Consider the following 11,866-nt stretch of genomic DNA (forward strand, 5'->3'; position numbering starts at 1 on the left):
TATCTGAGCTAAACAAAGAGTCTGTTGCATTTATCATCATTCATTTCGGCACATGTATAAAACAAACAGATAAAAAGAACACATTTATCTCTAAAGGCAATAGGGAAATCTGCCTTATTAATAGTGCCATGAGGTTTACCATAAATGTTACTCATACCCCTTTTACAAGTAAACCATATTACTTGCAAAATAAATAATTAAAAATATATCAGTGCTTCTAGACATTAATCACTCATATCTAAGAGCTTCCTTGATTCTCTTGGTAGTTATACACTTAGAATATTTTCAGATAAAGTGTGTTTAAATGCTTTCAACGAAGAACAAAGGAGCTGAAAATGCTTTTTTCTTGTTTTTGTCAGAAAACTGTTACAATATAGATTTTCAGTCTCTAGCAGTAGGAACAGATCAAGGCTCACTCCTAGTAAGGCAAAATTATAGTGCATTCAGATTTGCAGCACACTCAACACACACGCATACACAAGAGAGACCTGCGGAGATTTTGGAGCTACCTTGTGCAGGAACACAATTCACTTCACAGCAACTCCAAGATAAGAGGGCTAGCTCAGCATGCCAAGCCAAAAATACCAAGACCGGACTGGAGAGACACAGGAACGCCCAACCTGAGCAGCCAGATATCATCGCTTCGCGCAGGCGAACGGGAGAGGGAGGCCATGGCCACGGGGGTCTGCAGGCTCAAGGACGGGTCTTGGGGCACGGAGCCTGGCAGGGGCAGAGCAGGAGGCACAGGGACCCACGTTAAGCTGTTGTTAGTTAGGGAAGAGGGACACGGCACCGCAACAAATTGCTCAAGCAGCAAACCTAAAAATCACCCCAGGTTTTTTTTTTTTTTTTTCAGTCAAAGTTCATTGTTGAGGCATCTTTGGTTTCACAAAGCCTGAATGAACACAGTCACCCCTCTGGGTAGCTCAGTGCTGGTAATACCAACAAGCCTAATGCTCACAGCTGTATTATTCAACATTACTGGGATGAATTTCATCATGATAACTATGGAGTAATTCACGTACACCACCTAACAAGTAAACTAAGAATTACTAAGACTATAATGCCTTGATTAGCTTTCGCAAGACTTCAAAAAGACAAACCTAAGCAAAAGCCCCAGCCTGGGCAGTGCGCAGTTATCTAACAGCCTGCTGCATTAAGAGGGGAACAGCACTTCTCCCTACACACTCACCCAGTTAAAGCTGGTTTTAAGCTAAAACATATTAAGTAAAGACTCAAAGCAATGCAAAATACTAACCCGCACAATCACTTGCCAGTCAGGCTGCAGCAGAAGAAAAAGTCAAAAGTGACTGGGCAGCAGGTAAAGGCAGGCATCATTAACAGGTGAGCAGTGAAAGAGGATTTTATTTTGATCAGAGACAGATAAGGATAATTACCGACTACCTTTTTTTTTTTTTTCCCCCTAGTCAATTTGCCCATCCCAAACCTCAGCCCTGTTCATTATGATAATGGTTGTAATGCTTTGCAACTGTGAGCATGACTGAAGATTTTCATGGCTGTTTTCTTCTACAAATAGTAATGTCAGAAAGAAGAGGACACAACAGACAATGAACAATTTCTTGCTTCGTTTATCACAATTTTCTTGTCAGCCACAGGGCTCAGTTTAATTACAGTTGCCAGCATTGGGTCAGCTGATTTCTTGCCTCTGATAAGTTTGTAATTGTTAGTGTCCTCCTTGATCCAGTGCTACCATTAGCCAAAGTGCACGGCACTGAACCTGACATCATCGTCTAAGATCTACCCAAAGGAACTCCAAGAAAGAGATTTTTCAATGGGTTTTGTTTGTTTGTTTTAAAAATAATGGCTGTAACCCAGAAGACTGATCTAATTAACATTCTGAGAGAGCAGATCATTAAGCCGTTAATTAAGAAATACACATCTCAGTCTCTATGATTGTTACAGCACTAGGCAATATCTATGAGCAAAGGAGATAATTAGAGATGCTTTCTAGTTTATCTTTCTAAGGCAATCTAAACATTGTTGCTTGTGGAAGGGAGTGTGATACAGAACATGTCAAAACAAGAACTGCAAACACTATTTAACCGCTGTTTTTTCTGCTTTCAGTTATTTACAGTTGAGGTAGGGCTTTTACTTTCCACAAACAAATAATAGTAAAACTCTGAACCACTAATGTATTAATTTCTCCTCTACTGGAAATAATCTTCACTCTTGCCATGGATCACTGTATGTGCCATGCTTTAAATGAAACTGGAACAGAAAATAAGCAGTTTGCTATGCTGGTGAATGCGAATGAAGCACACACCAGCCCATGGTATGGTGACGATTAGGAAATACTATTACCCCCTATTATCACTTTAAATAAGTATTACTAAAAATGTAACAACTGGTTTAAAGAAGTTTAACTTGATACTATGCTAGAATTATAGAAAGTAAAATGATGACTGTTTTAGTATAATTCAGGAAGAAGAAAATAGAATTGGGGTGTCTATATTTCTCACTATAAAAGAGAGATTCCTGAGCCAGTTTTAAAACAGGGAACGTATCTAGTGGAAATAAACTTAGTGTGCATGCACTTTATACCTCTTATAATGCATCATGGTAGTATGCACAAATGTAGGAGACTATAGCTCTCTCAGGTGTCCAGGGGGCCTCCTGGTTTTCAACACATACATTTGAACAGAAAATTAAAAATAGATATTTATATAAAAATACATTTAATCAAGTTTAATATTAATCTGTTAATCACAGGTTGCCCAGAGAGGTTGTGGAGTCTCCTTCTCTGGAGATATTCAAAACCCACCTGGATACAACCCTGTGCAATCTGCTCTGGGTGATCCTGCTCTAGCAGGGGGGTTGAACGAGATGATCTCCAACCCCTACCGTTCTGTGAACAAGTTTGCTGATCCCTCAATATAAATCCTTAAACAAGCCGGGTTTATTCTTATTATTTAATCTGTAAAAATATTTAATTTGCATACACATATACATTATTTTTGTAAATTATACTTATAGTACTATTCATTGTAGTTAACAGAGTTCACCTTGTTATTTGCCTTAAAGCTTATGCTGATTTCATATCACAGATATTACCAGGAAGACCAGATGAAAAACAGGTATTTGGAAGTATCTTGGAAAGCAGAGCTTGACTTTACTAAAACTCTAGAATACTTAATGCTCAAATGTCTTTACTACCTGGTTTATAAACATCTTAAACATAATACATAAATGCTAATGTTAACGCATAATGCATAATGTTCATGTGCATTGTTATTAATCCATTACTATCAGAAAGGCTACATAATTCATGTTCAACTGTTATGTAGTTTGTTCATTCTTATTTCTAAAATCTGAATGTTCTTACATTTGTTTGAAAATAAGAAAGCTTTTAGGTTGTCTTCTTCACATCATTATGATTTTTTATTTGTACATCTCTTACAGCATGAAAGTTTTCATGTTAATAAAGTTAACCCTGGACTTACAGGATTACTGCCTTTGATACTTTAACATTTTTCTCTTGTTATCTGCCAGCTGTTCACTTATTCTTTTTTATAATTTACCTTGTTACTTCATATTTTATTAAGTCCTCAGTTTTGTCTGTTTCCTCATATTTTAGCATATCTAAATCTCTATCACATATACTTTCAAGATAAGTGATGATTTGAATGTTTTCTACAAATCTTTTTTTATTTCCTTTCTGTAAAAGAAAAGACTTTTAAAAGTCTTTGTTTCTTACTTCAAATCTCATTAGATAGTTGCAGAACTAATAAAACATTTTATATGATGAAGCAAAACATTGTATGCTTTAGATCATACCGTACCAAGTAAAATGTAAAAATAAACTGTAAGTAAAACTAGAGAAGGACATGCGGCCAAAAATTATTTTCCGATTTTTTAATGTGTTAAGTGAGGCAAGCCTTTTAATACAGATCGTATCACAGAAACATATGCCTGAAACCAAGTCAGATTCCAGACAAATAGGGTATTAAAGTAGAATGAAAATTATGTAAGCTTTGTGCTCTTGGGGGATGATGATTCCCTCTCTTGCTGCATAACAACATTATGTTTCTATTTACTCATTTAATTCCCAGTCACACCCTTTGATGAAGAAGGACAGTTAACCTTCATAGCACACACATGTTCAGCTGGGTTTTGTGAGTACAGTCTCAGCGTGGAGCCCCCCAAATGGGGACCCTACACAGCGTGGTTCAAATGGGCTGGAGCAAAGAATGAAATGGCAAATCCTGGTTTCCCTTTTTGCATTCCTCCCATCTTGGACTTAAACTCCTCTTTTTTCCCTTACCTTGGGTGCCTGGTGCACCTGTGCAGTTCAGTGGTTTAGCAAAAACCCCATATTTTTTACTAAAAATATATAAATATATATATATGAAAGTATCTATGTTAAAAAAAAAAAAAACAAAACATATGACAGTAGACAGCACATGTGCTTCTACTTTGGGTAGCATAGCATTTACTGCTACCCAGTTACCCAGCTATGACCAGTGCACCTGTGAATCTTCCTGTAGATTTTAAAGTATTCCATTATTGTTGTAGCCACATGGCCTGCAGTCTCAGTAGTTACACTACTAACATCCAAGAGCAACTTTCTCTAAAACTGATCTTTAATAAACCTCTTCCACCTTTACCATGCCTCATATGAAGCCTCTTCATTTTCTTTTCTCCTCCAAAATAGGCACAGATCCCAGTTTTCAATCATCAAAATTTCCATTTAAATTCAGTTTTGTACCATTATAGCCTCTTTTCAGATGTGAATGCTTTTTCTTCCCCTGGTATATTCTGATTTCATACTGTGAAATCCATGTTTCCCAAGGCTTTCCCTGACACTGCCTTCACTGCTGCTAATACTTGTTCACTGTTATGCCAATCTGAGCTGAACATTTCCAGGACTTCAGACAAAAAGTTATCAGAAAATTCACTCTGGGTTACACCTTGCCAAGAAGTTACGAGTTTAAGCATAGGCTTTGTTTTTGGTTTAAGATAATGGCATCTAATACTAAAAGCCGCAAGTGGAGAACAAATCATCACTGGGCAGGAAAACTCATGGCATCTGGTTTACTGTATACGGAGAAAGAAGCAGCCCATGCTTATGTGGTTTCTGAGCTATCCCGCATTGTACTGGGCGATCAGTAAACAAAATAGAAGGTAGAAGTCTAGAGCTCAGAAGCTACAGACCTTCTGTCAGAGACAGCACTAAATCTCTCCCTCCTCACCAGCCACCTACAAAACTAGGAGCAATTTCATATCTTTGAGATCTCCACCCTTCTGTCATGTCCCATTGAAAATATTCAGTGGGCTAAAAAGTTACAACAGCTTTTGGGAAGGGGGAGGAAACAGTTAATACTAAAAGCATTGTGGAAATGCACAGCTCAGAGTTTGGGCTTCTGGGTTGTGAACGGGTGCTACCTCCCACTTGGCAAAGAAGCGGTGAAGGTGGTGGAGGTCATTTGCAGTTGGGGAACGCAGCTGAACTGTGACGATGGCAAACAGAGCAACACCCGGTGGGGGAAAGGGACCACGAATAACAGCTGAGGCTCAGAATAGTTTCCAGGATTCTGCCCAAAACTGGAGCATTTCATAGCTGCTCAAGTTCTCTGACCACAGTGAAGCTGAAGGAAAGTAAAGCAAAGACAAGGTGCTCTGATTTGAGGAATAGTCAACAGGAGTCCCAAACTAGCATTAAATATGTTTGGGAACAGGTCTGGAGGAATGTTATAACTCTGGAAAAGAGTTACTGCTAAGATTCACCTCAACATCTAGCAAGTTATGTATCTGCAGTATAAAAAATGAGACTCCTGGAAAGCATTTTAAACTCTTGACTCCATTAGGTTCTTGTTCCCATCTGAATGTGAGGGTTATTTAAGAGTAAGGGTTGACTGATTGCTTTTTGAAAGAGTATTGAAAGAAAAAGTTGGAGGTAAAAAAAATTATGGACTAGAGACTGATTTGTGCTTGGCTTAAGGGAAACCAAGGACAAGTCTTCTTATTTATACAACCTGCTGAATGAAGCATTTAAGCTAGAGAAACCTGGATAAAGGATTTAAGATACTGCTCTAAAAAGTATTCATTTCCTATTTTCTCTGTTATCATGCCACATGCCCTTTGGAGATTGAGACAACCAGTTTGTTTTACATAGGCTAACGACCAAGAGTAATTACTTTTAGTCATTATTAACCTGAACCAAATTCAATACATTGTCCAAAAGGTGAAATTGTCTCTGCACATTGTTAATCCTCTACAAAAAAGGCAGTCAATGGTCTATGTTTTAGATTATTAAGAGATGGTGCACCTCTCAGAAGCACAGTGACATTATGTAGATGGTTTAAAATACTCTTAAATTATAAAATTTTGAATGCCTTTCCAAACTTACTTTTCCTGAGGCCGGAAGTGGAACCTCTAGCATTTTGGTTTGGTTTGTGGAGCAGCAACGTGAAAACTCCCACTTCCCATCGGTGTTCAGGTGCCAGGCAGAATTGGTCCAGTCAGCACAGCATTAGCTGCCCTACACTCAGCTTACTCTATGTGTCCATTTCTTTCCCAGTCCACCCATTTGTCCATCCATCCGTCCATCCATCCATCCATCCATTTTCTGAATACTCCTCAGGCCAGACAATTACAGTGTTACCGGAAAGCGGCAAAATAATTCACTCTCTAAGACTTATTTTGAAGTTTTAGAAAGCAGGCATTCTTTATTGCAGCACTGGGTGCACGGGGGATAACTCCACCTAATGTGCACACCCAAAAGACAAAACTAGCAAGTATTTATACTATGTTAATATACATATTCAGTATATTTCCGAGTAGTGCTTATCACATTCATGGATTTTCCGGGAACTCATTAGCATATGCTAATGTCTTTCGCACATGTTTGTTGGCACCTCCAGGTGGTCGTCAGGGTTCTTCAGACTCAGTCCTGGTAGCACCTATACCTTATCCCTCAAGGCTGGTTTTGTGATAACTTTCTTATCTTTGTGCATCTGTTCTTCCAAGGCCGAGCTGTTTAAAATGAGATTGTTCCAGAGCTTCTTATCTTACAACTAATTATTTTCTAAGTTACAATGTTTTCCCTTTTGTTTGGTTACATCTATTGAGCAATGGCTTTAATTGCTTGAATTGATCTTAATATTTCAATATTCACAGGTATCAACAGGCCTCAAGATGCAAAAAACTATGTGCGTACATAGCGATGTGAATCATATCACTGCAGCCTGTCACTGTGCAAATCTTGGAGTTAAGTTTATATTGAGTGTTTTCAGCTTGAGAATATAACTTTACCAGGCTCAGGGAGAAACCTCACAGCTCCTGTCTGTCCCAACATGAACACCCTGTGCTGTTTGGCCTGGCAATGAACAGAGTGCACAGTGCAAGCATGTAGCTAGGGACCATGGCAAGGAGAAAAAAAAAAGAAAAAAAAAAGAAAACAAAACCAACACCAATAAAAAAGCAATTCACACAAAATGAGACTAGGGAACAAAAACTTGAAGACTTTATTTCTGAAGATTATTTGATGATGTAAATAGCAAGTTATATTACAATCTTTAAGCCTAATTAAGTTGTGCATTATAGACAGTAAAACTAGGTTTGAAATTCAGCAGACTTTCATTTTTAATGGAAAAAAGGTGGCATGATTCAGCCCTAGAGATGTAACTATAAATGCCAGGCTCGACTACCTGATTCCATAATAACAATGCTCCAAGTGTTCATTTTGCACATGCACATAATCACAATAAATGCCACTCTGACTTCCAGTTTGGAGAGACTGAAGTTGCACAAATATAAAACCAGGTTTTCGTGCCAGGTGGGATATGCAAAACTTAAAGCTCTGCCAGAATATTGTCCAGAAAAGGAATTTCACACAACAACATCACATGCACAGAGGAAAAGACACTAGGCATAATCTCAGCTGGAGTACAAGGTGTTCACTTGTCCATTGACTGGTCTGAAAGGGGAAGAAGTAAATCAGTAAATTCATGTAGTATAAAAGAAAACATAGTGAACTTCTCTATGGAAAGTATTGCAGAAAATAAAGGAAGTCTGTTGTGTATTCTGAAATACAGCAGAATGTATTGTTCCATTTCAAAGGCAAAAGAGAAAACAAGTATACCTGTTAGTACTTCATGTGACACTTGAAAATACCACTGCGTGTATATAAATAAGTGATAAAGAAACAAAACTCTCCCCAGATGCTTATGTTGACATCCTGTGCTGCAGATATAACAGAAACATGAGGTGTTTTTATTATTTTGACAGGTTACAAATCAACGGTATTCTAAGCAACAAATTAAAACTGTGTGTCACAAATTCCTGTTTTCTATGTCGCTGATGGCAAGAGCCTAAAGCAATACATCTTTTGAGGGCTGCTTTGGTTGATTTTGATGTACCCTGATGAGAAGTAATTGCAGGCCCCATACATTCTTTCACAGCATTTTGTAAAGTGGCTTTCAAAGACAGGCATTACGGGGATCCTCATTTGTCATCTCTCAGCACCTCCCTGTTCAGAGTTGCTGCCATTCCTTGCACACCTTGGCAAGAAGCATCTCTGCTTGCATGACAAGGAGCTGCCTGGCTCGCCTGCAGTTAAATATCCTTCAGTCGTGATCTGAAAGCTCTGGCAGAAAGCATCACAGGAAAACCCATGGAGGAAGGCTTGGATTTCCTGCCATGCTAGGGAGAGCTGGTTCAGCCCATGGAGACAAGTGAGGGAGGAGAAGTTACTGAGACAGGAGAAAGAGCCTGCAATGGCCCCAAGAGGAAGCTCCAGGAAACCAAGGGCACCTCAACCCAGGCCTAAGAGAGCCCCAGCACGATGAGGAACCTGAGGCAGATTTCATGCATGCAGCACGTGTTTCACAAAAGTTTTGCCATCCAGACTAATGGAGACATTTCACTGAGGGGCAAGGATCTTTTTTCATACTAAAAATTAAAGGCAGGCAGAGAACACACAGGAGCTTGTTTGAGCACAAAAAAAATTCCACACTTTCTACTGAACCAGTCTAGAAGTCAAGAAAAGCTTTCAGAATAAGTCCCGTGACCCATAAACCCCACACATTTCATTGACTGAAAATGTGGGCACGATTGTAAGACTAGGCAGGTGGGCTTTCACTAGTCCACTGTAAAAGAAGATGTGTAGAAGTGTATTTGATCCTTGCTGGCATTTTAGTTGCTATCATGCCACCTCACTGACATAAGCAAAGAGCTCTTTCTTGGTGGACTTCGGTTGAAATTTGACCTCATTAATGCTGATGGAAATATTGCAGCTAAGTGGCTTCTTTACCACCAATAAATGTGAAGATTTGCTATTTGGCAACAACAGTGTTTTGAACCAAAGATAGATGTTCAGTTCTGCTGACTAGGAGCTCTCAGGATTTCTGTCTAAAAGGCCATAAAATATAGGAGTTGGAAATAGCTGCTAAGGCATTAGGTTTAACTCATGTTTGCCTTTTGATTTCAGTACAGACCAGGAGATTTTGACGATGAATATTGTAAGCCTCGATATGACCTTCTTAGAGGGGAGAACATTTACCAGCGATTTGTCTTTCAAATTTATGCTTGATCATATCAGTAGGTTAAATGTTAGTAATTTCATTCCATGTAGGTGAGTAGTATCGTGCATTAATGCGGTTAGCCGGGTGTGAAGTGAGTGCAGTGGAACAGGTTAATGGCATTGCTGACCTGAGAGACATCAGAAACTGACTCTGATACAGGCGACAGGATTTCTGAGACATACTCCATTTACTCAAATTTTAAACATTAATGGTACTTTATTAGAAAGAAACAGCTGAAATGAAACACATAATGCTTCAGAGAATGGAGATATCTGCACATATACAAGTATTCTTAAATCTTTACATAGTTCTTGAGTCATTATGGCATTTCTTTTCCATTAGTCATCAAGAAAAAAAATAATAAAAATACCACTGATGGGTATTTATATGGGTGGATTTACCCATCTGTCCAGCTAACCATAAGGAAACTCAGTTTCTCTGTGTATGTGTGTGAATATACAAATACATATATATACGTATATACCCATATTTGACAAGTATTTATGATGTTACTCTTCAGCTAGAGGACAAGCTGTACAAACAAGTAACAATGGCTTGAAATCTTTGTTGTAACCAAGTGGGTTACAACAAGGTGGGTAGAGGTTCATATATGCAGTGGTTACTATAGTTACAGTATCTCTCTCTGTCCCTTTAATGAGGAACTAATCACTTTGTTCTCTGTCCAAGACATCCATATTTTGCACGTTCGCCTCTTCACCCACACCAGACAGTATTTCTTCCCCAAGGGGAGGCAGAAATATAGCAGTGTTAACCCTCCTTTGACTAGCTAATCCCAAACTCTTAGGGAAAAGAAATAGGATTTTCACAGAAGCGCTGAGTTTAATAATGGGCAGGAATCTGCCATGACATGGCAGTGGATAACGCTTCCCACCTCACCACAGCTACCAGAAACCCTAAAAAGCTGCTTACATTTCTATTGCCATTTCTCATTGAATTAAATAGCAGAGATGGGAAAAAAGGAATTCAAATTTGCAAGTATTTAATGAACAGCTTGCTACAAGGCCCAAAAAATTAGTAGTTCCTAAGATTAAAGACACCTGCAGGCTCTATATGCATGCATGGTAGCTTTTTTTCCCCTCTGAAATTATGTCTTACGGTAGTAGGTGATGAATTGTGACCCAAATCTGGGAAGGGATTGGAGGGCTCACATCTGACAGTTAGGACGCTGTGCTTCTCAAAATGTCTGTCAGCTGTCTTTGGTACCTCACTTCGCAGATCTATCTAGCTCTTTTCTTTAGGTAAAAAGGACAAGATTCAGGGGCATAAACATAGGTGCAAATGCCTTTTCTAGGCACAGTTGGGTTTCTGAAACCGGGTCTCATCCTGTCAAAATCTCACTTGCTGGTAGGCTCAAATACTTCAGCACCCTGAAAAAGTGCTCTTTGACACAAGGACCGACAAGGGAAATTTAGGGCTATCAAGTGTCACAGTACATTTTACCTCTCTAATGAGTTGGACACTCTCCCCAGAGGTGGAAGAGTCTGTTATCAAACACCCTAACTCATGGGTAAGAGTCACCTGAAGAATGATAAGTATATTAGAATAATCAGCTACTGATCATTTAATATCACTAAGTAAATGCAGCAAAGTATCTTTTCAGTTTCATCCTTCTGCAATACAAATGAGAAACATCAGTCTCATTAGTCAATTTTGACAGCACCTTTTACTGAGCGCAAGCCCAAGCTAAAGAGTAACCAACAACGGCAAAGGCAATTTAATGCCCCTAAACGCCACGTACATCTATTACTTCTGTAAGCTACAACTTTCAACCTTTTCAGATGAACTTATAGCCGGGTTTAATGTTGAACTGAAATTACCCACACTTGATCTTTGCCTCAAGGAAATGAGGTTTAAATTCACCAAAGATTCAAGTGTCTGTGTGAATATCTACACATCTGTCTGTATTTCTATGTGCTCTTCCTCTTTTGCACCCATTGCCAGTTATCAGACAGGTTTGACAGAGTTGAACATACTGTCTTATATAAAGACATTAAGACATAACTTGTCTTTAACCCCTTAAACATATTCCTAATACCTTTATATTCTTAATTATACCTTAGCATTTTTAATATTTTCATGAAAATATTAAGTTTTATAAATATGGGTGTCCAGAAAGAGAATTAAAAATTGTACAAGTGCCGAGGCAAAGGTTGTGTTGTGATTTCAATCCATCTGCAGCAGAGGATACAGGCACAAGACATAAGAAAATGGGATTCATTGGTTGGAACAATGACTAACATTATATTGAAATTCTAAAAAATAAACAAAAATAAAATAGGTTTATTATTTTAGATTTAAGACAA

This window comes from Grus americana, chromosome 4 (assembly GCF_028858705.1).
Source record: "Grus americana isolate bGruAme1 chromosome 4, bGruAme1.mat, whole genome shotgun sequence".
Classification (NCBI taxonomy): Eukaryota; Metazoa; Chordata; class Aves; order Gruiformes; family Gruidae; genus Grus; species Grus americana.